The following is a 27,234-nucleotide window of genomic DNA, read 5'->3' on the forward strand; positions in this document are numbered from 1 at the left end:
CCATGCCCTCGAATGCCTCCTGGTTGTGGGCGAGCAGCGATTGGAGCTGTGCCCTAAATTCTGCATCCGGGAAGTCTGATGTGCCTTCTGGAGACAGAGCGTGGACTCGTTGCACGAGGAGGAGAACCTTGCATGCCTGTGCGCCTAGCAGGGTGTCCTTTGATGATCCGACTATTTTGAATGAGAGTGTGGCCGTGTGTGTGTTGTGTGTCACCTGGAGCTGGCAGGATCCCATAGCCGGGATAACGTTCCCATTGTAGTCGACCATCTTGCAACGGGATGGCCGAATTGGTGGTCTGACCTTCATGGCGCAGAAGGCTGACCATGCTATGAGGTTGGCGGAGGCGCCAGTGTCCAGACGGAATGTTATCAGTGATCGGTTGACCGTTAGATTGGCACACCATTCATCACCCGGATTGACAGTGTTCACTTGCAACGGCTGGTGGGTCCTGGCTTGAGACATCCGGTTCCCATCAATGACCGCAACATGGAAGGCGTCCTGGTCGTCTGTGTCACTTGTCTGGATATCGTCTGGGCACGACTCGTAGTAAGGAGGCTGAATGGTCCGCACGTCCCTGCGAGGTTGTCAGAATTGGGGAACATTGGCAGGTTCAGCTGCTCGACAGCAGGCAGCGTAGTGGCCCATCTTGCCACAGCGGAGGCATTGTCGGTTTCTTGCCGAAGATTGCCGCTTTAAATGTGCGGCTCCGCAGTTGCCGCACGTCGTGACGTCATGGCGTTCGTTGCGCCACCGCGCATGCGCAGTTCGGACTTGCGTCGAGCGCGCCTGCGCATCACGTCCCACTGTGTCGACAAACGCGGGAGGCCCCGGAAAGCGCACAAATGGCCGTCCGGGCCGGGAGGAACTCGACCGCCTGGACCCGTTCGGCCTCGTAGGACGCCTGCCTCGCCGATCCGGCCGCGTAGGACCCCTGTCGCGCCGATTCGGCCGCTTGAAATTGGGAGTAGCGGCTAGTCGCGTCTTCATGCAGGACACAGGCTTCGATTGCGGAGGCTAGGGTGAGGCCTTTAATTTTTAATAGCTGCTGGCGTAGGGTGCCCGAGATAATCCCAAAAATAATCTGGTCCCGAATCATTGAATCGGAGGTGGTGTCGTAACCACAGGACTGTGCGAGGATACGGAGGTGCGTAAAGAAGGATTGAAAGGGCTCATCCTTACCCTGCAGGCGCTGCTGGAAGAGATACCTCTCAACTCTCGTTGACCTCAACGTTGAAGTGTTGGTCGAGTTTGAGAAGGACCGTCTCGTACTTGGTCTTGTCCTCACCTTCCGCGAACACCAGGGAGTTGTAGACATGGATGGCGTGTTGACCTGCGTGGAGAGGAGGATGGCGATCTTTCTCGTGTCCGAAGCGCGCTCCTTTTCGTTGGCTTCCAGGAAGAGCTGGAAGTACTGTTTGAACAGCTTCCAATTAACGCTGAGGTTTCCAGCGACTTGTAGCGGCTGCGGTGTGCTGACGGTGTCCATGGCGCAGGATGGTAGATTCCGGAGGATTCGTAGGTAGGTCCCACAGTTACTCCTGGTACTATGATGTGTTAGGTACTCTGCTACACAGACGAACCAATACGGTTGCGAATGACGCAACTCAGTTTTATTACTAACATTTATTTACAGTGGTAAACAGGTTACTGAGGTTCGATCATAACCCTAGAATCTGTGGACCTATTCCTAATACTATCTTGGAGTGGCACTCAGCACATGGTAGATGCCTGAGTGGCTTGCTATGAGCTCTGTGCCCTGAGCTGTCTCCTGCTGGAATGCCCGGGAAGTGTCGTGTTCCCTGTTTTGTAGTGTGTATGCTCTTGCCTGTGATTGGCTGTGGTGTTGTGTGTGTGTTGATTGGTCCATTGATCTGTCCATCAGTATGTATGTATGTTTGTACCATGATGTTTACCTGAATATCACGACATGCCCTACTTAAAATTCAAATAATTTTTCCATTTATTAATGACTTCTTTACATTTAAATTTATAATTAGTTTTGGTGAAACATCAGTAATTCTCCATTTGACTGGCAATAACCAAAACATGTTTGAAATATTTTAGCTTCAAAGTAAACCAGACGTTATCAAGCAATTTTGTTGCTAATCATTTTATCTCTAAAGAAGAAATATTAAAATTAAGATAAAGATAAATTTCAATAGAAATTAAACCTTATTTGCTGATACAATGCCAACTTGATGCTACATCACAAAAATGCAAACAAATTTACAGACAATGTGGTTTGCCACCTTTCTTTAGAATGACGATCATTATGATTCTTGTGGAAATGCGGAATAAGGAGGTGAGATGCTCATCAGTTAACAGTGATCTGCAGTGAATTTTGTCGCACTTTGGCTGGTAAAATGTTTCATCGCAAAAATAGGTAGAGCCCGAGCAAAGCTAGAATTTTCTGTGTCAACTTGTGAATATTTGGGAACTTAGTTTCATTTGAGCAGGCATGAAACTTGTCCAGTTTTTCTGAATTGTATTTTTCCTTGAACGTTCCCTGGAGATCAGTGCACCCACATGTAATTCTTGTAGGGCTTTCTCACAGTCAAATGACAGTGGATATGACACCAAATTCCAGTTTCTTTATTTTCTGGAAGTCAGAGAATCGACGAGAAAACTCACCGTGCAAGTCACTCAAAATCTTTAATACTTCTCTACCTTCTGTGCCGACAGTATCAAGTATTTCAATGTTGGAAAGCGAGAAAACTTCTCTTTGTTTGTTTTGAAAAGAAGACTAAATTAACTTTGAAAGCTCTCATACAAGAATATAATTTGTGTACAAAAACATTCTTGCCTGAGACTTCCGGGTGCGGCGATGACCTGCTAAGTCGCACGTTTCGGCAGCTCCCGTTGGAACGGACTTTTGGGCTCTTATTAGGAGCCCCAACGGCAAATTTTGACGGCTAAAACCATTGTGCGGTGATACAGAAGGGAATCCCCCCCCGGATATATATGGAGAAAGAAGAGAGTAGTGGCTGGATTGCAGAGGATCCTCAGGAGCAGCGGCAAGGAAGGGAAGCACGAAGCAAGATGGCGGCGGAAGGAGGCCGTTCGGTGTGGGGCCCGGAACAGCAAGAGTTCCTGCGGTGCTGTGTGGAGGAGCTGAAGAAGGAGGTGTTAGCCCCGATGCTACAGGCGATTGAAGGGCTAAAGGAGGCACAGAAGACCCAGGAGTTGGAGCTTCGTGATGTGAAGGCAAAGGCTGCTGAGAATGAGGATGAAATACAGGGCCTGGTGGTGAAGACAGAGACGCACGAGGCACTGCATAAAAGGTGTGTAGAGAGGCTGGAAGCCCTGGAGAATAACTCGAGGAGGAAGAACTTAAGAGTTTTGGGTCTTCCCGAAGGTGCAGAGGGGGCGGACGTCGGGGCATATGTGAGCACATTGCTTCACTCGTTAATGGGACCGGAGGCCCCGACGGGCCCCTTGGAAGTGGAGGGAGCATATCGAGTCCTTGCGCAAAGACCAAAGGCAGGAGAAATACCTCGAGCCATAGTGGTGAGGTTTCACCACTATAAGGACAGGGAGATGGTCCTGAGATGGGTGAAAAAGACACGGAGCTGCAGGTGGGAGAATGCGGTGATCCGCGTGTACCAGGATTGGAGTGCGGAGGTGGCGAGAAGGAGGGCGAGCTTCAATCGGGCCAAGGCGGTGCTACATAGAAAGAAAGTTAAATTTGGAATGCTGCAGCCAGCGAGACTGTGGGTTACACACCAAGGGAAACATCACTACTTCGAGACGGCAGAAGAGGCATGGACATTTATTGTAGAGGAGAAGTTGGACTAGACTGGAGAGAGAAAGAGTTTCTGCAATAAAATAGCGGGGGGATTGTATGGGACGGGGAAGGGGGAAAGAGGGGGAAATTTTCTCCATTCCTCTCGTTGGGGGGGGTATGGTGAACTGTGGGCACTGGTGGGGAAGGAGAGGGGGAAGGAGAGAGGGAGCTGCGCCATTAGGGGCGGGGCCGAGTGGGAAACGCGGGCTTTGCTCCCGCGCTATGGTAATTGCGGCGGGAAAGGGAGCGCAGGAAGGAGGGGGCCTCACACAATGGGGGGCCTAGGATAAACGGGGGAAGCCGAGGTCAGCCAGAGTTTGCTGACTTCTGGGAGTAACATGGGGGGAGCAATTACGCTAGAAAGGGATCTAGCGGAGGGGGGGGGTTAACTGGGTTGCTGCTGCTAAGGGTAATGGGGAGCTGTTATGGGGCGGGGTGGTCGGGAAGGGAGGACACCGTCGGGGGGACAAACGGGAGCGTGGGAACCGGGTGAGGAGCTGGTCCAAAAAAGGGGATGGCTAGTCGACATGGGGGGGGGGTGGGCAAAGAGCCCCCCGACCCGGTTGATCACGTGGAATGTGAGAGGGCTGAATGGGCCGATTAAGAGGGCGAAGGTACTTGCGCACCTAAAGAAATTAAAGGCAGATGTGGTCATGCTACAGGAGACGCATCTTAAACTGGTGGATCAGGTCAGATTACGTAAAGGATGGGTGGGACAGGTATTTCATTCGGGCTTGGATGCGAAAAATAGAGGGGTGGCTATATTAGTGGGGAAACGGGTAGTGTTTGAGGCGAGGACCATAGTAGTGGACAGTGGGGGTAGATACGTGATGGTGAGTGGCAGATTACAAGGGGAAGTTTGGGTATTATCAGGCCAGTCCGTTTTGCTGATTGGGCAGCACCAATTGTACCTGTAATGAAGCCAGATGCCTCAGTTCGCTTGTGTGGCGACTATAAACTTATAGTGAATACGGTTTCCCGACTCGACCGACATCCAATGCCTCGCATAGAGGATCTCTACGCGAAACTTGCAGGTGGACTCTCGTTCACAAAATTAGATATGAGTCACGCCTACCTGCAGTTGGAGCTGGACCCTGCCTCCCGACCATATGTAACGATTAATACACACCGGGGCCTGTATGAATATACACGGTTGCCCTTTGGAGTATCCTCTGCCTGCGCAATTTTTCAACGTGTTATGGAGGGCATTTTGAGAGGTTTACCACGTGTGGCTGTCTACCTAGATGACGTTTTGATTACAGGACGTCGGAGCAGGAACACTTGGAAAATCTGGAGGCTGTCCTTAGACGCCTTTCGTAGGCTGGAGTCCGTTTACGTCGCACAAAGTGCGTATTTCAGGCAAAGGAAGTAGTCTACCTAGGTTATCGGTTGGTCCGCGAAGGTCTGCACCCCGTCGCAGAGAAGGTGCGTGCAATTCAACATGCCCCCGCCCCGACTGACACTTCGCATCTTCGTTATTTTCTCGGTTTCGTAAACTATTATGGGAAGTTCCTCCCCAATCTGGCAACAACGCTGGCCCCTTTGCACCTTCTGCTAAAGAAAAATCACACCTGGGTTTGGGGTCAGCCGCAAGAAACCGCTTTCCGGCGGGTAAAGCAACAATTGTCGTCGTCTGGGTTACTAACCCACTATGATCCTGGAAAGCCTTTGCTCGTCACATGTGATGCATCCCCGTAGGGTATTGGGGCCGTCCTGTCCCACAAGATGGAGAACGGGGCCGAGCGACCGATAGCTTTCGCCTCCCGCACATTGACTGTAGCGGAGAAAAAGTACGCGCAGATCGAGAAGGAGGGCCTGGCAGTGGTTTTTGCGGTGAAACGCTTCCACCAGTATGTGTATGGCTGCCATTTCACTATCGTGACTGATCATAAGCCTCTGCTGGGACTTTTCAGAGAGGATAAGCCAATACCGCCCATTGCTTCTGCACGGATCCAGCGCTGAGCTTTGTTGCTTGCTGCATACGAATATTCTCTGGAGCACAAACCAGGTACGCAGATAGCAAATGCCGACTCACTGAGCCGATTGCCTTTATCGACCGGCCCCATGTCGACCCCCACGACCGGCGAGGTGGTTGCAACCCTAAATTTTTATGGACACCTTGCCTGTCACGGCATCACAGATCTGTGAGTGAACCCAGGCGGAGCCAGTCCTGTCAAAGGTTCGGCACATAGTCCTGTATGGTGGGCAGCATAGACAGCTCCCAGGCGAGTTGCGGGCATTTTCCTCCAAGCTGTCAGAATTCAGCGTGGAAGACGGCATCCTCTTGTTGGGGACGCGTGTGATTGTCCCGGAAAAAGGCCAGGAGCTGATACTAACAGACTTGCACAATGGGCATCCAGGCGTGACCAAAATGAAAATGTTGGCACGGAGTTATGTCTGGTGGCCAGGCCTCGACACCGACATTGAGAAGGTGGCCCAAAACTGCTCCATTTGCCAGGAGCATCAGAAGCTTCCGCCGGCCGCGCCCCTACATCACTGGGAATGGCCAGGGCGGCCTTGGGCACGTTTGCATGCTGATTTCGCAGGCCCTTTTCAAGGATCCATGTTCCTTCTACTAATTGACGCCCAGTCTAAATGGCTAGAGGTGCATAAGATGCGGGGACAACGTCCTGCGCAACAATTGAAAAGATGCGTTTATCGTTTAGTACGCATGGCCTCCCCGAGGTGCTGGTCACGGATAGCGGCACTCCATTCACGAGTGAGGAGTTTGCGAGGTTCACGAAGATGAACGGCATCCGCCATATCCGCACTGCCCCTTACCACCCGGCTTTAAATGGGTTGGCAGAGCGCGCAGTGCAGACATTCAAAAGAGGCCTAAAGAAGCAGTCTTCCGGATCAATGGACACGAGACTGGCTCGCTTTTTGTTTACATACAGGACCACCCCCCATGCAGTGACTGGGGTAGCTCCCGCAGAACTCCTAATGGGCCGGAGACTTTGCACCCGCCTTAGTATGGTTTTCCCGGACATTGGCGCAAAAGTACGCCGCACACAAGAACGGCAGGGACAGGGATTTTCTCGGCATCGGCCGATTCGGCAGTTTGCGCCTGGTGACCCATTGTTCGTTCGGAATTTTGCTGGTGGTGCCCAATGGGTTCCTGGTGTAATCTTTCGCCAAACGGGCCCTATATCTTACCAGGTGCAAGCCCAGGGTCGTCTCCAGCGAAAACATGGAGACCACGTTCGGTCCAGAAGACTATCCCCTCAAAAGATTCCCCGCCCCCGGAGCTCATTTCTACAGCCGCAGAGACCAGAGACAAGGGAAGGTAGTCCTCACAATCTTCCACTGGTGCCTCACCCGAAGCCTGCGCAGGTCGTTACGGAATCGAATGGAGATAGAGACGCTGACATGACGGAGGCAGCAGACTCTGACTCCGAGATGGAGACACAGGAAGCATCAGAGGGGGAATCCTCGGGTCCACGGGCCGTAGATGTACAACCGTTGCGCTGTTCATCACGGAAGCGCCGGTCTCCATCTTGTTACACGCCGCCTGATCCAGCGCCGCGTGCAAATAGTGTCCGGCCTGCGGCCAAACAAGTCCCGACGCCCTCCTTGGCCAGGGTCTTCGGTGGATTCCTTGGACTTTGGGGGGGAGGGATGTTATAACCTGCCTACTTACCATTGGCTGGGGACTAATGACTATCCCACAATCCTGTGGGAGTATGAGCTTCCCCAATGAGGGGGGCGGAGAAACCATTAGTAAACTCCTAGTATAAATAAAGCTGGCCAGTTCAGGAACCAGCAGGAAAGTGTATGTAGCAAGGGAAGTTACTGCTACTGTTATGTATATATGTTATTGTAAATAAATGTTATTACTTTGTATCCTTAAAACTTGTGCTGGATTCTTCGTGGCTCTCACAAAACCCCATAACCCAGCAACCCCACCCAACACTAAGGGCAATTTTGGACAGTAAGGGCAGTTTATCATGGCCAATCCACCTAACCACATCTTTGTACTGTGGGAGGAAACCGGAGCACCAGGAGAAACCCACGCACACACGGGGAGGATGTGCAGACTCCGCACAGACAGTGACCCAAGCTGGAATCGAACCTGGGACCCTGGAGCTGTGAAGCAATTGTGCTATCCACAATGCTACCGTACAGCCTAAAGTACCCCAAACTCACCCGATTCGTTCTTACACTTGCCACCGGCACCTGGTACATCAATCGAATCTAATCCCCAAACCCTTAACGCCCCAATATCTCCCACAAATACTCCCACTCTACCTGATCAAAGGCCTTCTCCACATCCATCGCGACCACCACCCCTCCCTCCACATTCCCTCCCTCCGAGGGCATCATTATGACATTTAACAGATGTTATGTATCTCCCTTTTATAAACCCTGTCTGGTCCCCCCCTATCATCCCCGGCGCACAGTCCTTAATCCAAGAGGCCAAAATCTTAGCCAACAACTTGCCATCCACATTCAATAGTGATATTGGGCGGTAGGACTCACTGCTCCGGGTCCTTATCTTTCTTCAGGATCAGATATATTGAGGCCTGCAATAACAGAGCGGGGGAGCTCACCCTTCTCCCTCGCCTCATTAAATGCCCTCACCAGTAAGGGCCCCGGGTCTCCCGAAAACTTTTAATAAAATTCTACTGGAAAGCCATCCGGGTCCAGGGTCTTCCCTGCATGCCCTCCATCACCTCCACCAGTCCAATGGGTGCTCTCAGCCCCTCTACTAGGCCCTGCTCCACCCTGGAAATTCCAGCCCGTCCAGAAAATACCGCATTCTTCCCCCCCCCCCCCCGGCCAGTGGTTCCGATTCATAAAGCCTCCTGTAAAATTCCTCAAATATTCCATTCACCCTCCACCGGGTCCAATACCATTCCACCCTTGCTGTCCTTCACCCTTCCAATCTCCCTCGTCTCCTCTTGCTTCCTGAGCTGGTGGGCCAGCATCCTAATCACCTTCTTCCCGTATTCATATACTGCCCCCCTGGCCCTCCGCAACTGCCCCACTGTCTTCCTTGTGGACACCGGCCCAAACTCCATCTGGAGCTTCTGCCTCTCCTTTAACAATCCCATCTCCGGGGCCTCCGCGTACCTCCTATCCACCCGTGTCCACAAACCTTGCCATCTCTGCTCGCTCCTCCCTCTCCCTGTGCGCCCAAATCGACATAATCTCCCTCCTAACCACTGCCTTGAGTGTCTCCCACAGTGTGGTGGCTGAGACCTCACCATTTAGTTCCAAGTACTCCGGATAGCGGCCCTTACCCACTCACACACCACCCCATCCAATAGTAATCCTACGTCCAGCCTCCACTGCGGTCGCTCCTCCCCTCCCGATCCACTCGCAAGTCCACCCAATGCGGACCGTGGTCCGAGACCACGATCTTCGAGTATCCCGGGTCCACCACCCCCGCCAGCAATGACTTACCCACCACATAAAAATCGATCTGTGAGTAAACCCTGTGCACATGGGAGAAGAATGAAAACTCCTTTGCCCTCAGACTCCCAAACCTCCACGGGTTCACTCCCCCCATGCGCTCCATAAACCCCTTCAGCTCCTTCGCCACCGCTGAGACTCGCCCCGACCTCGCGTTCGATCGGTCCATCCCCGGATCAATGACCGTGTTAAAGTCCCCACCCATAATCAGCCAGTGCAAGTCCAGGTCCGGGATCTTCCCCAAAACTCGCCTTATAAACGCCACATCGTCCCAGTTTGGGGCATAAACCTTTACTAGGCCCACTGGCATCCTCTCCAATTTCCCGCTTACCATCATGAACCTCCTCTCCGAATCTGCTACGATATTCCCCACCTCAAACGCCACACGCTTATTGACCAACAACGCCACCCCACACGTCTTCATATCTAACCCCGAATGGAAAACCTGCCCCACCCACCCTTTCCTTAGCATTGTCTGGTCACCGACCTTCAAATGTGTCTCTTGTAAAAAGGCCACATCTGCTTTCAAACTCCTCAGATGCGCAAAACCACACGATTGTTTGACTGGTCCATTCAGCCCCCTCACGTTCCATGTGACCAGCCTGGTCGGAGGGCATCCTGCTGCCCGCCGATCAACAATACGCCATCTTAGGCCAGCAATGTGCCCGTGCCGCGCAACCTTCCAGGCCCACCCCTGGATGTCCACCGTCACCAGTCCCTCCCATATGACGCCACATCAACAACACCTTCGTCACCAGCCCACCTCCCTTCCCTAAACAAAACAACAACCCCATCCCCCTACTTCGCTAAACACCTGCTCACCATCCCCCCCACTGCACTCCCGTTAAATAGCCCGCCCAGCTAGTCTTCAGCCAGGACGCCTAAATCTCCTATCCCCCACTGATCCCCCCCCCCCCACACTGATCCCCCCCCCCCCCCCCCCCCCCCCCCCCCCCCCCCCCACCCCCCCGGTCACACACCTCGCAACCAGCAGTGTAACAAGAAAAGGCAAAAGAGAAAAAAACCGAAAGTCCAAAAGGTGCACTTGCTCCCTCATCGCATCGAAACATCTGGGAGGAGAAAAGTTCCCCAACCACCAACAGAACAAAAAAATACAGGAGTTACCAAAGAACAGAAAAAAAGAAACCACATTAATCTCCACACCCCTCCTCCACAGTTCAATGTCCTCCTTCACCTGCCAGTCCATTGTCTCTAAAAAAAACTCCATTGTCTCCTCTGGTGTTCCAAAATAGTGCTCTTTGTTATTAAAGGTCACCCAGAGTAGAGCTGGTGTAGCATCCCGAACTTCACCCCCTTTTTAAAGAGGGCAGCCTTCACCCGGTTAAACCCGGCCTTCCTCTTCGCCAGATCCGGGCCCAGGTCCTGATACACTCGCAGCTCACTCCCCTCCCTGGTGCATCTCCTCGTCTGCCTCACCCATCTCAAGATCTTTTCCTTTCTAGGAACCAGTGAAGACGCATCACCATTGCCCTCGGCGGCTCGTTCGCCTGCGGCTTCATTAGCGCCCTGTGCACTCGGTCGACCTCCAGGGGCAGGACAAAGGCCCCCTTTCCCATCAGGTTTTCCAGCATTCTGGCCACATACGTGGCAGCATCCACTCCCTCGATGCATTCAGGCATCCCTACAATTTTCAAGTTCTGCCTCTGTGAGGGTTCTCAAGATCCTCTACCTTCTCCTGTACCCGCTTCTGGGTCTCTCGAATGACTCCCTCGGCCGCCAACGAGGCCAACTGCTCCTCGTGCTCCTCCACCGCCTCCTCCACTTTCTGGATAGCGTGGCCCTGGGACTCCAGCCTCTGCTCCACTCGATTGATTCCCAACTTCGACAGATCTACAGCCTTGGCTAGGTCCTCATGGAACTCTCTGCTCTGCTGGCTGAACTTCTCATTTCAGAAGTCCACCAGTTAGTCCATCGACCATTGGGTTCACAGCGCAGCCTTGTACCCTCCGCTATCTTAAGCTGTGGTGCACGAAGATTCTCCTGCTCCAGCTGCTCCCTTCTTCTTGACTCACTTCTGGTCCGTTGATCCATCCACCAGTCCCACCAGTGGAGTCAGACTTCCCTCTGGCAAGCCCTTCACCTTTTTCAGCCACTCATCCACGCTCCGAATGGGGAAAAGGTCCGAAACAAAACAGCCTCGAGCGGGAGCTGCCAAATGTGCGACCGCTCACACCATGGCCACCACCGAAAGTCTACAAAATGTAGCTTTTCCCCCACTTACTTTCTCTATTTCTGTCTTATCCTCACTGCTGCTGGTGCCTCCAGGTTTTTCCTGAGGCAGCACTTGTTGACAATGCAACCACTGACGATGCAAGGTCCGTATATTTGTGTGGTACCTTCAAGTGTAAACAGTAAAGAAGGCTTTAATAAACTAAGAACTAGGCTAGAGCCGAGACGTGTGCTAACTGCTGCACTGCCCACAAGGTGGCCCCTTATATACGGCTCACAGATGGGCGGAGCCAACAGATGGGCGGAGCCAGAGGCGGAGTTCACAGAGTTCCAAGCCCGATCTTAAAGGGGACATCACCTTGCATGATGACAAGGGTACAGTGTTACAGTAACCGTTCATCACATTCATCCCCTGTTTAAAAAAGAGTCCGGCGGGGGTGAAGTGCCATCATAGGTCCATCCGTCTCAGTGGCCGGATCGTCCTCATCGACCTCCTCAGTTCGGGCGGTGGTGCGGCGGGCACGGACGTCCTGGTTGAGGGTACATCCGGGAGCACAGTGGTCGGGGCTTCTGTCCGGGTCGGGGCAGGGAGATTAGGCAGGGCCGGGGTAGTGGTGCCGGTGCCGGCGGGGTGTGTAAAGGGGGGGGGGCGCGGTAGGTGCTCACCAACGGGGGGTAGAGCCGGGAGGGGGTGTGTTGTAGGGGGCGCCGGGTCCTGCAGGGGAGCGGCGCGGGAAGGGGCGTCTGTAGTGGGGAATCCAGCGGGTGCCAGATCCCGGAGGGAAACCGTATCTTGCCTGCCGTCGGGGTACTCAACGTAGGCGTAACGGGTTGGCGTGGAGCAGTCGGACCGTTTCAACCAGGGGGTCCGTTTTATGGCTCCTCGTGTGCCTCCGGAGAAGAACAGGCCTCGGAGCCATCAGCCAAGGTGGAAGCGAGACCCTGGAGGTAGACTTCCTGGGGAAGACAAACAAATCAGTTGTGAGGGGTCTCATTCGTGGCCGTGCAGAGGAGCGACCTAATGGAGTGTAGGGCGTCGGGCAGGACCTCCCGCCAGCGGGTAGTTGGGAGACTTCTCGGCCGTAGGGCCAGAAGGACAGCCTTCCACACTGTCGCGTTCTCCCTCTCCACTTGCCTGTTTCCCCGCGGGTTATAACTGGTCGTTTAGCTCGAGGCGATGCCTTTGCTGAGCAGATACTGACGCAGTTCATCGCTTATGAACGATGTACCCCGGTCGCTGTGGATATAAGCGGGGAAACCGAACAGAGTAAAGATGCTGTGCAGTGCCTTAATCACGGTGGCTGAGGTCATGTCGGGGCGGCGAATGGGAAACGGGAGAACTCATTGATAACGGTGAGGAAATAGGCATAACGATTGGTGAACGGGAGGGGCCCCTTGAAGTCCATGCTCAGTCGCTCAAAGGGGCCCGAGGCCTTCACGAGCCGAACCTTGTCTGGCTGGTAGAAGTGAGGTTTGCACTCCGCACAGATCTGGCAGACCCTGACCATGGCCTTGATCTCCTTGGTTGAGTAAGGTAGGTTGCGGGACTTGATAAAATGGACGAGCCGGGTAACGCCCGGGTGGCAGAGGTCACTGTGGATGGCTTGCAGGCGGTCCTCCTGCGCGTTGGCGCATGTGCCGTGGGACAGGGCATCTGGGGGCTCATTGAGCTCCCCTGGACGATACTTGATATCGTACATGTAGGTGGAGAGTTCGATCCTCCACCTCAAAATTTTATCATTTTTTATTTTGCCCCGTTGCGTGTTATCGAACAGATCGGCGACCGACCGTTGGTCGGTGACGAGGGTGAACCTCCTACCGGCTAGTTAGTGTCTCCAGCGCCGCACAGCCTCCACAATGGCTTGTGCCTCCTTTTCGGCTGCAGAGTGTCGAACCTCGGAGGCGGTGAGGGTCCGGGAGAAGAACGCTACTGGTCTGCCTGCCTGATTGAGGGTAGCAGCCAGGGCGATGTCTGATGCATCGCTTTCTACCTGGAAGGGGATAGTTTCGTCCACCGTGCGCAGAGCGGCCTTGACGATATCGGCCTTGATGCGGTTGAAGGCCAATTGAGCCTCAGCCGAGAGGGGAAAAGTGGTGGTCTTTGAGTGGGCGGGGCTTTGTCCACATACTTGGGGACCCACTGGGCGTAGTAGGAGAAGAGCCCCAAGCACCGTTTGAGGGCCTTGAGGCTGCGGGGGAGGAGGAGTTCCTTAAGGGTGCGCATGCGGTCAGAGTCGGGACCTAGGACCCCGTCTTCCACGACATAGCCGAGGATGGCTAGCCGGGTTGGGTGCAAAACGCATTTTTCCTCATTATAGGTCAGGTTAAGGGCTCGGGCGGTCTGGAGGAACTTTTCGAGGTTAGCATCATGGTCCTGCTGGTCATGGCCGCAGATGGTGACATTGTCCAAGTACGGGTATGTAGCCCGCAAACCGTACTGGTCCACCATTTGATCCATCGCCCTTTGAAAGACGGAGACCCCATTTGTGACACCGAAGGGGACCCTGAGGAAGTGGAAGAGCCGGCCGGCTGCTTCGAAGGCAGTATATGGGCGGTCTTTTGGTCGGATGGGGAGCTGGTGGTAGGCGGATTTGAGGTCGATCGTGGAAAATACTCAGTATTGGGCGATCCGATTTACCATTTCCGCGATGCGAGGAAGGGGTTACGCATCAAGCTGCGTGAATCGGTTTATGGTCTGGCTATAATCCACGACCATCCGTTTCTTATCCCCGGACCGGACTACCACCACTTGCGCTTTCCAAGGGCTGTTGCTAGCCTCGATGACCCCCTCTCCCAGTAAACGCTGGACCTCTGACTTGATAAAAGTCATTTCTTGGGCACGGCTCCTGGTGGCAACTGGCTTACAGTCGGGAGTGAGGTTCGTGAATAGCGAGGGGGGTGCGACTTTCAGTGTCGCAAGGCAGCATACCGTGAGGGGGGGCAAGGGTCCGCCAAACTTCAGTGTCAGGCTTCGGTGGCTGCACTGGAAATCCAGTCCGAGCAGCAGGGGGGCACAGAGATGGGGAAGGATATAAAATTTGAAACGGGTGTACTTGCCGCCCTGGATCAAGAGATCCGCGATACAGTACCCCTTGATTTGTACCGAGTGGGACCCAGATGTGAGGGCTATGGTTTGGGATGCGGGATGGGTGCGCAGGGAGCAGCGCCTCATCGTTTCAGGATGGATAAAGCTCTCCGTGCTCCCGGAGTCGAAGAGGCATGCAGTGTCGCGCCCGTTAACCTGGACCTGCATCATAGAGTTCTGCAGGTGTTTTGGCCGCGTTTGGTCGAGGGTGATCGCTCCCACTCGCGGCTAGTCGGAGTCCTCAGCTGAGTCGGACTCGTAAAATGGCCGCCTCCGCCGGCTGCGCGTGTCGGGTCGAGAAGATGGCCGCCGCCAAGCTGGCCGCTCCCATGATTCGCACGAGGCTGATGACGCGTCAGAAGGGGCGTGTCGGGTCGGTGCGCAACCGCATTACGAGGCCTGCGGGCCTGAGAGCCTGATTCTCGGGCCGGCTGTTCGTTGTTCTTCTGGCCCCTGGGCCTGGCCAGGCAGACCCTCGCAAAATGCCCCTTCTTCCCGCAGTCGCTGCAGATCGCGGAGCGGGCTGGGCAGCGTGGGCATGGGTGCTGGCCCTGCCAGCAGAAGTAGCACAGTGTACCCCCATGATGAGCGGGTCGGCGCGTGGCGCAGGCCTGTAATACGGCTGAGTCTGAGGAAGTCCGGGGGGGGGGGGTGGGGGGGGCTTGCGAGGTACGTACCCAAGTTATATCGGGCCACCTCCAGCGAGGAGGCGAGCGTTAGCGTGTCCTGGAGGTCTTTTGCCCCGTTTTCGAGCAGCCGCTGCCGGATGTAGGTTGAGCGGATGCCGGACACGAAAGCGTCTCTGATGTGCAGGTTCATATGGACTTCCCCTGTCACATCCTGGTGGTCACAGTCCCTGGCAAGCGCGGTGAGTTTCTCGACGAATTCGTCTAGCGATTGCCCCGAGCGCTGCCGGCAGGTAGAGAGCAGATGCCTGGCGTGCACCTCGTTGATGGGTTTGACGAACCGCTTGCGGAGTAGCTCGACCGCCTCTTCATAAGTCGTCGCCTTTTCGAGCGTGGCGGAGATTCTGTGACTCACCCGGGCATGGAGTAGGCGCAGCTTGCGTGGCCCCAGGATGGGAGTCTCTGAGGAGTCCAGGTAAGCCTTGAAGTATCGGAGCCAGTATTTAAAACTTTCCTTTGCCTCCGGTGTCCGTGCTTCCAGATTGAGCTTCTCTGGTTTTAGGCCTGCGTCCATCCAGATGTAGTTTAGTTTATTAAATTGTGGGACCCTCAATAACGACGCTTAGAGTGTAAACAGTAAAGAAGGCTTTAATAAACTAAGAACTAGGCTAGAGCCGAGACGTGTGCTAACTGCTGCACTGCCCACAAGGCGGCCCCTTATATACGGCTCACAGATGGGGGCGGAGCCAGAGGTGGAGTTCCCAGGGTTCCAAGCCCGATCTTAAAGGGGACATCGCCTTACATGATGACAAGTAACGGTGATGAATTGTGATGAACGGTGTTACAGTAACCGTTCATCACAATTTGCAAATGCAGTGTCATTATGCATACGAGTTGGTTGAGTTTTAGTTCTCTGTATTCCCCATTTTAAATCCTCCACTCTTCATCAACTCTGTCAGATTTCCCTGCTCCGTCAGTTGGAGGCTTTCCCTAGTTTGTGCTATCATCCAGGCCCATGCTGGTGAGTCCCTCCGAGGCCTTGCCTTAGGATAGCATTAACTGTGTGGTTTGTTTGTCACAGTTTGCTAGGCCTGTGCTGTTAATCTGTATACCAACCTGCTTGCCTGAGGTGTCAGCTTGTACATTGCCTGCCTTCCTCATGAAACCACAGAGCCCTTTCCATATCTAGACCATTGATCTTGGTCAGACCTGCTATTCTCGCCAGAATCTCTCTGACACTAAGTCATGCTTCCTCCACCTATGCTCATCATTATGGTTCTTATCAGTGTTGAGGGTGAAGCAATTTTTTCAAGATCGTTTACTGGAGGTATTTTCAAATATATACAGAACAAAAAGACAGAAAAAGAACCATAACAAACCAGCAGCAGTGTAATAACATGTCTAACGCTGACTTTTCCCTGTCCCTCCTACCCCTTTTTCCAGCTTAACCTTCTACTCCCCTCCCCCAACAAAGAAAAAAAACACAAAACCATCCGCACCCTCGTTGACATATTAGCAGTCTTTAAAAACTTGATGAACAGCTTCAACCTCGTGGAGAAGCCCTTGTCCATTCTCCTAATGGCGAACGTATTCTTCTCTGAGTGTAGAAATTCCACGAGGTCGCATATCCATGTCCCCACCCTTGGCTGCTCCGAATCCCGCTAACTCAACAAGACCCTTCTCGGGGCTAGAAGGGAGACGAAGGCCATTGCATCAGCTTCTCTCCCCACAAGAGCACCCGGATCTTCCGACACTCCAAATATTGCTAACCACAGGCTCGGTGTTGAGTCAACACCCAGAACCTTTGACAATACTTATGCAACCCCCTTCCTGAACCTACAAGCTTCGGATACGGCCAGAACATGTGGGTATGGTTCGCCGGTGTCCTGGTACACCGCCCGCGTTTATCTTCGACCCTCAGGAATAATCGTCTCATCCCAGACGTCGTCATATGCGTCCTGTGCACCAGTGTATTAGGCTTAATCTCGTGCATGACGAAGATGAACAGAGAACATACAGTGCAGAAGGAGGCCTTTCGGCCCATCGAGTCTGTACCGACCCACTTTAAGCCGTCACTTCCACCCTATCCCCGTAACCCGACAACCCCTCCTAACATTTTTGGGACACAAAGGGCAATTTAGCATGTCCAACCCACCTAAGCTGCACATCTTTGGTCTGTGGGATGAAACCGGAGCACCAGGAGGAAACCCACGCACACATGGGAGAAAGTGCAGACTCCGCACAGACAGTAACCCAGGGAATCGAACCTGGGACCCTGGTGCTGTGATTCCACAGTGCTAACTACTGTGTTACCATGCTGCCCCTGCTTTAACCCTGCGCAGGGCCTCATTCCAAATCCCCTCCTGTATCGTTTCTTCCGCCCTCCCCCACACGCACACATATCCCGTTCCTCCACTTTCGCCGAATTTCTTCCTTTTTACTCCGCTCCGCATAAATATCCGAGATCTTACCTTTCCCTGTCTCTTCCTCTGATCACAAAAGAAGTCTTACAACACCAGGCTAAAGTTCAACAGGTTTGTTTCGAATCACTAGCTTTCGGAGCACTGCTCCTTCCTCAGGTGAATGAAGAGCTGAGTTCCAGAAACATATCTATAGACAATGTCAAAGATGCAAGACGATACTTTGAATGTGCGTCCTCGCAGGTAACTAAGTCTACAGGTCCAGACGGAGCAACTGGAGAGAGGGATAATCACAAGTTAAAGAGGTGTGAATTGTCTCAAGCCAGGACAGTTGGTAGGATTTCGCAAGCCCAGGCCAGATGTTGGGGGGTGAATGTAATGCGACATGAATCCATGGTCCCGGTTGAGACCGTACTCATGTATGCGGAACTTGGCTATAAGTTTCTGCTCGGCAATTCTGCATTGTTGCGCGTCCTGAAGGCCGCTTTGGAGAACGCTTACCCGAAGAACAGAGGCTGAATCCCCTTGACTGCTGAAGTATTTCCTCACTGGAAGGGAACATTCCTGCCAGTTGCTCCGTCTGGACCTGTAGACTTAATTACCTAATAACCTGCAAAGACTCACATTCAAAGTATCGTCTTGCATCTTTGACTTTGTTTATATATATGTTTCTGGAACCTACCTCTTCATTCACCTGAGGAAGGAGCAGTGCTCCGAAAGCTAATGATTCAAAACAAACCTGTTGGACTTTAACCTGGTTTGTAAGACTTCTTACTGTGCTCACCCCAGTCCAACGCCGACATTTCCACATCATGTCTTCCTCTGATAACAGCTTGTCCTGCAGTACTGAAGGCCCTGACCTGTAGGTACCTGAACCCATTCCCCTTTGACAACTAATATACCTTTTCTAGCTCCAACAAGTTGCAAACTTTCCCCCAAAGAACAGGTCCCCAAAACACCCAATCCCCTACCGGAACCTCGCGTCTAGCCTCGCCAGGGTAAATCTGTGGTTGTCACAGATTGGTGCCCCCATGTAAATGTCCTCCATCCCAAAGTGTTGCCGGTACTGATTCTATACCCTCAATGCAGAAATTATACATAGATACATAGAAGACAGGGGCAAGAGGATGCCTTCGGGCTTCAGACCATCGATACTTTGTTGATGCTTCGGGCACTTCGCTGATGCTTCAGACCATCGGACTTGAGACCTTCGGGCACTTCGCTGATGCTTCTGTCCATTAGGGACTTCGCTGATGCTTCAGACCGTCGGGTACTTTGTTGATGCTTCAGACCATCAGGGACTTCGCTGATGCTTCTGACCATCGAACTTCAGACCGTCGGGGACTTTGTTGATGCTTCAGACCATCAGGGACTTCGCTGATGCTTCAGACCATCGGACTTGAGACCTTCGGGCACTTCGCTGATGCTTCTGTCCATTAGGGACTTCGCTGATGCTTCAGACCGTCGGGTACTTTGTTGATGCTTCAGACCATCGGGGACTTCGCTGATGCTTCAGACCATCGGGCACTTAGCTGATGCTTCAGACCATCGGGCTTAGGTCCTTCGGGGACTTTGTTGATGCTTCAGACCATTGGGACTTCAGACCATCGGAACTTCAGACCATCGGGGTCTTCGCTGATGCTTCAGACCATCGGGACTTCGCTGATGCTTCAGACCATTGGGGTCTTTGCTGATGCTTCAGACCATCGGGACTTCGCTGATGCTTCAGACCATCGGGGACTTCGCTGATGCTTCAGACCATCGGGACTTCGCTGATGCTTCAGACCATCGGGGTCTTCGCTGATGCTTCAGACCATCGGGACTTCGCTGATGCGTCAGGCCATCGGGGTCTTCGCTGGTGCTTCAGACCATCGGAGATTTTGCTGGTGAGTCAGACCATCAGGGACTTCGCTGATGCTTCAGACCAACGGAGATTTTGCTGGTGCTTCAGACCATCAGGGACTTTGCTGATGCTTCAGACCATTGGGGCTTTGCTGATGCTTTGGTCGTTCGTGGGCTTTGCTGATGCATCGGACAATCTGGGACTTTGTTGATGCTTCTGACCTTCGGGAATTCGCTGAGGCTTCACACCATCGGGGTCTTCGCTGATGCTTCAGACCATCGGGGTCTTCGCTGATGCTTCAGACCATCGGGGACTTCGCTGATGCTTCGGACCATCGGGACTTCGCTGATGCTTCAGACCATCGGATCTTCGGGGACTTCGCTGATGCTTCGGACCATTGGGGACTTTGCTGATGCTTTGGTCGTTCGGGGGCTTTGCTGATGCATCGGACAATCCGGGACTTTGTTGATGCTTCTGACCTTCGGGGAATTCGCTGAGGCTTCACACCATCGGGGTCTTCGCTGATGCTTCAGACCATCGGGGTCTTCGCTGATGCTTCAGGCTTCAGACCATCGGGGACTTCGCTGATGCTTCAGACCATCAGGGACTTCGCTGATGCTTCGGACCATCAGGGACTTTGCTGATGCTTCAGACCATCGGGGACTTTGCTGATGCTTCAGACCATCGGGGATTTTGCTGATGCTTCAGACCATCGGGGACTTCGCTGATGCTTCAGACCATCAGGGCCTTCGCTGGTGCTTCGGACCATCGGGGTCTTCGCTGATGCTTCGGACCATCGGAGACTTTGCTGGTGCTACGGACCATCGGGACTTCGCTGATGCTCCAGAGCATCGGACCTTCGGGGACTTCGCAGATGCTTCTGACCATTGGGGACTTTGCTGATGCTTTGGTCGTTCGGGGGTTTTGCTGATGCATCGGGCAATCCGGGACTTTGTTGATGCTTCTGACCTTCGGGGAATTCGCTGAGGCTTCACACCATCGGGGTCTTCGCTGATGCTTCAGACCATCGGGGTCTTCGCTGATGCTTCAGACCTTCGGGCTTCAGACCATCGGGGACTTCGCTGATGCTTCAGACCATCAGGGACTTCGCTGATGCTTCAGACCATCAGGGACTTCGCTGATGCTTCAGACCATCGGGACTTCGCTGATGCTTCAGACCATCGGGGTCTTCGCTGATGCTTCAGACCATCGGGACTTCGCTGATGCTTCAGGCCATCGGGGTCTTCACTGATGCTTCAGACCATCGGGACTTCGCTGATGCTTCAGGCCACCGGGGCCTTCGCTGGTGCTTCAGACCATCGGAGATTTTGCTGGTGCTTCGGACCATCAGGGACTTCGCTGATGCTTCAGACCATTGGGGTCTTCGCTGATGCTTCAGGCCATCGGAGATTTTGCTGGTGCTTCAGACCATCAGGGACTTTGCTGATGCTTCAGACCATTGGGGCTTTGCTGATGCTTTGGTCGTTCGGGGGCTTTGCTGATGCATCGGACAATCCGGGACTTTGTTGATGCTTCTGACCATCGGGGTCTTCGCTGATGCTTCAGACCATCGGGAATTCGCTGAGGCTTCACACCATCGGGGTCTTTGCTGATGCTTCAGACCATCGGGGACTTCGCTGATGCTTCAGACCATCGGGGACTTCGCTGATGCTTCAGACCATCGGGGTCTTCGCTGATGCTTCAGACCATCGGAACTTCGCTCATGCTTCAGACCATCGGGATTTCGCTGATGCTTCAGACCATCGGGGTCTTCGCTGATCCTTCAGACCATCGGGGTCTTCGCTGATGCTTCAGACCATCGGGGACTTCGCTGATGCTTCAGACAATCAGGGCCTTCGCTGGTGCTTCGGACCATCGGGGTCTTCGCTGATGCGTCGGACCACCGGGGCCTTCGCTGATGCTCCAGACCATCGGAGACTTTGCTGGTGCTTCGGACCATCGGGACTTCGCTGATGCTTCAGACCATCGGACCTTCGGGGACTTCGCTGATGCTTCGGACCATTGGGGACTTTGCTGATGCTTTGGTCGTTCGGGGGCTTTGCTGATGCATCGGACAATCCGGGACTTTGTTGATGCTTCTGACCTTCGAGGAATTCGCTGAGGCTTCACACCATCGAGGTCTTCGCTGATGCTTCAGACCATCGGGGTCTTCGCTGATGCTTCAGACCTTCGGGCTTCAGACCATCGGGGACTTCGCTGATGCTTCAGACCATCAGGGACTTCGCTGATGCTTCAGACCATCGGGGACTTCGCTGATGCTTCAGACCATCGAGGACTTCGCTGATGCTTCAGACCATCGGGGACTTCGCTGATGCTTCAGACAATCAGGGCCTTCGCTGGTGCTTCGGACCATCGGGGTCTTCGCTGATGCTTCAGACCCTCGGAGACTTTGCTGGTGCTTCGGACCATCGGGACTTCGCTGATGCTTCAGACCATCGGAGATTTTGCTGGTGCGTCAGACCATCAGGGACTTCGCTGATGCTTCAGACCATCGGAGATTTTGCTGGTGCTTCAGACCATCATGGACTTTGCTGGTGCTTCAGACCATTGGGGCTTTGCTGATGCTTTGGTCGTTCGGGGGCTTTGCTGATGCATCGGACAATCCGGGACTTTGTTGATGCTTCTGACCTTCGGGAATTCGCTGAGGCTTCACACCATCGGGGTCTTCGCTGATGCTTCAGACCATCGGGGTCTTCGCTGATGCTTCAGACCATCGGGGACTTCGCTGATGCTTCAGACAATCAGGGCCTTCGCTGGTGCTTCGGACCATCGGGGTCTTCGCTGATGCTTCGGACCACCGGGGCCTTCGCTGGTGCTTCGGACCATCGGGACTTCGCTGATGCTTCAGACCATCGGATCTTCGGGGTCTTCGCTGATGCTTCAGACCCTCGGAGACTTTGCTGGTGCTTCGGACCATCGGGACTTCGCTGATGCTTCAGACCATCGGACCTTCGGGGACTTCGCTGATGCTTCGGACCATTGGGGACTTTGCTGATGCTTTGGTCGTTCGGGGGCTTTGCTGATGCGTCGGACAATCCGGGACTTTGTTGATGCTTCTGACCTTCGGAGAATTCGCTGAGGCTTCAGACCATCGGGGTCTTCGCTGATGCTTCAGACCATCGGGGTCTTCGCTGATGCTTCAGACCTTCGGGCATCGGACCACTTTGTTGATGCTTCAGACCATCGGTACTTCGTCATCTGATTCAGACCTCACAGATTCCTCTTCCCAGCAGTCGGCTGAGAGCCAGAGAGCTCAGAAGAAGCTGCCACCTCCTGCTGCTGGCATATATCTGTGTAGTGACCACCAGATTGTGGGACCCTTCCCAAACTAGCACTTATATTCACTGAAGTGTGTGTTCAGGAGTTGGTGGAGGGTGCCTGTGATGTCTCTGCAGTTGTGGAGCCCTCTTCCTCATCCTTCTGACTTATCTTCGGGATCGTGCATGGGCTGAGGCCTGATAGGGAGTCCTTCTACTCAGCCATTGGTGTCTTCCTCGAGGCAACTGTAAGTGAGAGAGGAGCGTGCAAGTGACAATATCAGTTAGGCATATTCGATCCTCAGATTTGCATTGAATGGATTAATTCGTACGAGGTGGACACCCAAGTCCTCATCACCAATGGCTTCGTCCTGCTCCACTCCTGCGAGTTCAGATGGCCTCTCTTCGAACTCTGAGAAACCCCCTCCCTTCTTCTCATATTCTCTCTACTTGTGTCAGATCTTTTGCTGCTCAAAGAGAAACAGCATGTTTGAGAGGAATTGCATAGATTGGAGCAGCATACGTTGGTTCATTTATTATACCTCCCCTCGTAAGATAGCCCAATTTGTAGCAGTCAACACTGGTGCAAATTAGTCAGAAGGCTTGTGGACCAACTCCCTCTACAGCACTGAGCACATCTAAATACAAGGGGAAGGCTCAGACTGGCATATGTTTTGCAGATGTTGCTCGTTCCCTCTGCGCCAAAGCCGGTTTCCCATACCTCAGGATTTAGTAGCATAGTTGCTGGACTAGTAATCCAGAGATTGAGGGTAGTGTTCTGGGGACCTGGGTTCGAATCCCACCAGCGCAGACTCCAAACCCACAGCGATGTGGTTGACTCTTAAATGCCCTCAGGGATGGGTAATAAATTCTGGCCCAGCCAGCGACATAAAGAAACCTGGTCTTGCTCTTCTTCTCATTGCTGCCGCCGCTCTTTAACCTTCCCTACTGGTCCCGTTCACATTCTTACTGCTGTTATGATCCCAGTTGATGTTATAACTGAACATGAAGATCCCAGAATGGCATTCTGGCTCAAAAGACAGACTTTTATTAAGACTTTTATTTATTTTTATAAAACGTGGAGGAACTGAGTCACAGGACTGCTAATTAGTTTGAACAGCAAGAAAAAAATCATTTACTAAACATTAAGCAATTGGATTACGACACAATATGGACTGGATTCTTCCGCCCCACCCGCTGCAAGAACGCCACGAGCGAGAGGCGAACAATGGACAATTCCATTGACCTTGGGCAGGATTCTCCGGTCGCCAGGCCGGAGAATCCCACCCTATGGCTTTAGTTTTACCTTACCTTAACAATTACACACAGGTTTTAAGATTAACATGGATTACAAAGTACATCTTAATCTACAATGGTCTCATTAACACCAGACCCTTTTAAGCACACAAGGTGATTGTGGGCAAATTCACTCTCCACTCTGAACCCCTCGGGAATGTTTGTGGATGTCTCCTCAGAAGTCCCCAGATGATTGTCACGTGAGAGATTCCTTAGTCCACTCCCAAAACATGCTTTAAAATCTCCTCTCATAATTATACTTTCTTTTAGCAGTTTGTATTCCGAAGACCAAACCAGGTTTCCAAATGACACTTTAAACAGAGCTTCTGCTCCACTTTTAACAATGAATCCAGTCCAGGATTTTACCCCAACCCCTTTAGGATTTCTTTGTCTTGACAGCTGTGAAAACTGCTCACAATTGCTTTAACGTTCGATTCCCAGTCTGTATTAAAATGGCATCAAATGTTTGATTTATCATTGAAGGTCCACTTTAAACCTGGTTACTGCAATTGCCGCTTTATTTACTCTTCCTTGAATTCTTCTGAACAATAGCTTGGACTTTGTTCACTTAACTTCAGTCATCGTAAACATTCTTTCTGTCCCAATTCCTTGGTTATCTGCACTATAACTTGCATTTAAGGAAGCCTGCCTCTTTGCAGCTCCCATCCTGTCCAGTCTTTCTTCTGGCAGGGTTGAGAGATGTTCACTCCCCGAGGTCCTGTCTCCAAATGGTACAAAATTAAGCTAAATTTAAGAACAAAGGAAATCCCTTCCCTCTGGTAAGTGGGCCCCTGTTGCTAAGCAATGCCGTATCCTTCTTTAGGCTCTTACGTACTCTTCATGCTGTAGCCCTCTTTAAGCACAATAGAATCACAGTTGGAACTTAATCAATCCCCTCACATACAAAGACCTTTGTCCAGCATGAATCTAACTATAGGTTTTACTCTTCATACAGAAGCATTAAATTAAACCCACGTAAAATAACCCTCATTTATAATGTTCATCACTGCAAAATTAAAGCCCTTAAAACTACCTTTGTTTTCCTAACACTTCTCGCATCATTCTTTTATACTCCCTGCTGGTCTTGCTCTCCCCCTCACTGTTGCTGCTGCTCTTTCATCCTCCACTGGTCTCACTATTGATGCCTCTCACTATTGAGGGCCTCTTGATGTATAATACACTATAGCTGCTGCCTGTGTCCCACGAAACACCACCAGGTCAGAGTCCTGTCCATGGCAATATGGTGCAGGTCACGTTAACTCACTCTGACTGTGAGCAGCCTCTGGCTGCACAGCTGAAGGCTATTACTAATAGGGAATTGGCAATGTTAGTTACGTGAGCACTTCGCAGCTCTCAAGTGCATTCCAGTGGATACACATGCCATGTCTCAGACGAGTGTTATTACCTAGTATTTCAATCAAACTGTGAGGCCTGGACACTCTGCCTGAACTCTGGATGGATCAACACCACAGAAGCACACAATCAACGATAAAAAATTCTTGAGCTGGACTTCAGCACTGAGGTGTCATAGGGTGAGTGGATGGACCAGGGGCGAGTACCTGAGCTCGGTTCCCTGAATGTTCCCGGCACGGGTCCAAGGTCTAGGGGCCACTGCAGTGGCCGGGGGAATGTGTACAGGTCGGAGTCCCCAAGTACAACCGACTCGTTGGATGCCACCCTGAGAGAAAGCGGGACATGTAAGGGTGGAGGAGGCTTGGGGGCTCTTGCAGGTCCGGGAGTGAAAACCATAACTTCTTTTTTAAAAAAAATATATTTTATTGAAGTTTTTCAAACAAAGATTTTCCGTTTTTACAACTTAATAAAGGAATATACATTAAACGTTATTTAAATAATATATTAAACTAACAACAGATGGAAAAAGAAATAAACAAAAAGCAAATATCAACAACTAACTAAGAAAAAACAAGAACACGGAATAATCCTCCCCCCTGGGTTGCTGCTGCTGTCTTTTCTGTTTTTCCATTATCGTTCCGCGAGATAGTCAAGGAACGGTTGCCACCGCCTGGTGAACCCCTGAGCCGATCCTCTTAACGCATATTTTATTCGTTCCAGTCTTATGAACCCTGCCATGTCGTTTATCCAGGCCTCCACGCCCGGGGGCTTCGCTTCTTTCCACATAAGTAGAATCCTTCGCCGGGCTACTAGGGACGCAAAATCCAAGACGTCGGCCTCTTTCACCTCCTGCACTCCCGGCTCTTCTGCAACCCCAAATATAGCCAACCCCCAGCTTGGTTTGACCCGGCCCCCCACACCAAAAAACCTGCTCAGTCTTGCTCCCGTCATATGCGCTCTGTGTAGAACCTTAAATTGAATCAGGTTAAGCCTGGCACACGAGGACGAGGAATTTACCCTACTTAGGGCATCTGCCCACAGCCCCTCCTCAATCTCTTCCCCCAGCTCCTCTTCCCATTTTTCCTTCAGCTCCTCTACCATCGCCTCCCCCTCGTCTCTCATCTCCCTGTATATTTCGGACACTTTACCTTTTCCAACCCATGCCCCCGAAATCACTCTATCCTGGACCCCTTGCGTCAGGAGCCGCGGAAATTCCCTCACCTGTTGCCTCATAAATGCCCTCACTTGCATGTATCGGAAAGCATTCCCTGGTGGCAACTTATATTTTTCTTCCAATGCTCCCAAACTCGCAAACGTCCCGTCCACAAACAGGTCCTTCAGCTTCCTAATTCCTGCTCGCTGCCAACATTGAAATCCCCCATCTATCCTCCCCGGGACGAACCTGTGGTTATTCCTTATCGGGGACCACACCGAGGCACTCGTCACTCCCCTATGTAGTCTCCACTGCCCCCAAATCTTCAAGGTCGCCACCACCACTGGGTTTGTGGTGTACCTTTTCGGGGAGAACGGTAGTGGCGCCGTCGCCAGCGCTTTTAGGCTTGTTTCCTTACAGGACACCGTCTCCAACTTTTTCCACGCCGCACCTTCTTCTTCCCTCATCCACTTACAGACCATCGACACATTGGCGGCCCAATAGTAGTCACTCAGACTCGGCAGTGCCAATCCCCCTCTGTCCCTACTGCGCTGCAGGAACCCCCTCTTTACCCTCGGGGTCTTTCCCGCCCACACAAAGCTCATAATGCTCCTGTCTATTTTTTTGAAGAAGGCCTTTGTAATCAGGATGGGGAGGCACTGAAACACGAAAAGAAACCTCGGGAGGACCACCATTTTAACCGCCTGTGCTCTGCCCGCCAATGACAGGGGCACCATATCCCACCTCTTAAAGTCCTCCACCGTCTGCTCTACCAATCGCGTCAGGTTAA

Source organism: Scyliorhinus torazame, chromosome 2 (genome assembly GCF_047496885.1).
Source record: "Scyliorhinus torazame isolate Kashiwa2021f chromosome 2, sScyTor2.1, whole genome shotgun sequence".
Classification (NCBI taxonomy): Eukaryota; Metazoa; Chordata; class Chondrichthyes; order Carcharhiniformes; family Scyliorhinidae; genus Scyliorhinus; species Scyliorhinus torazame.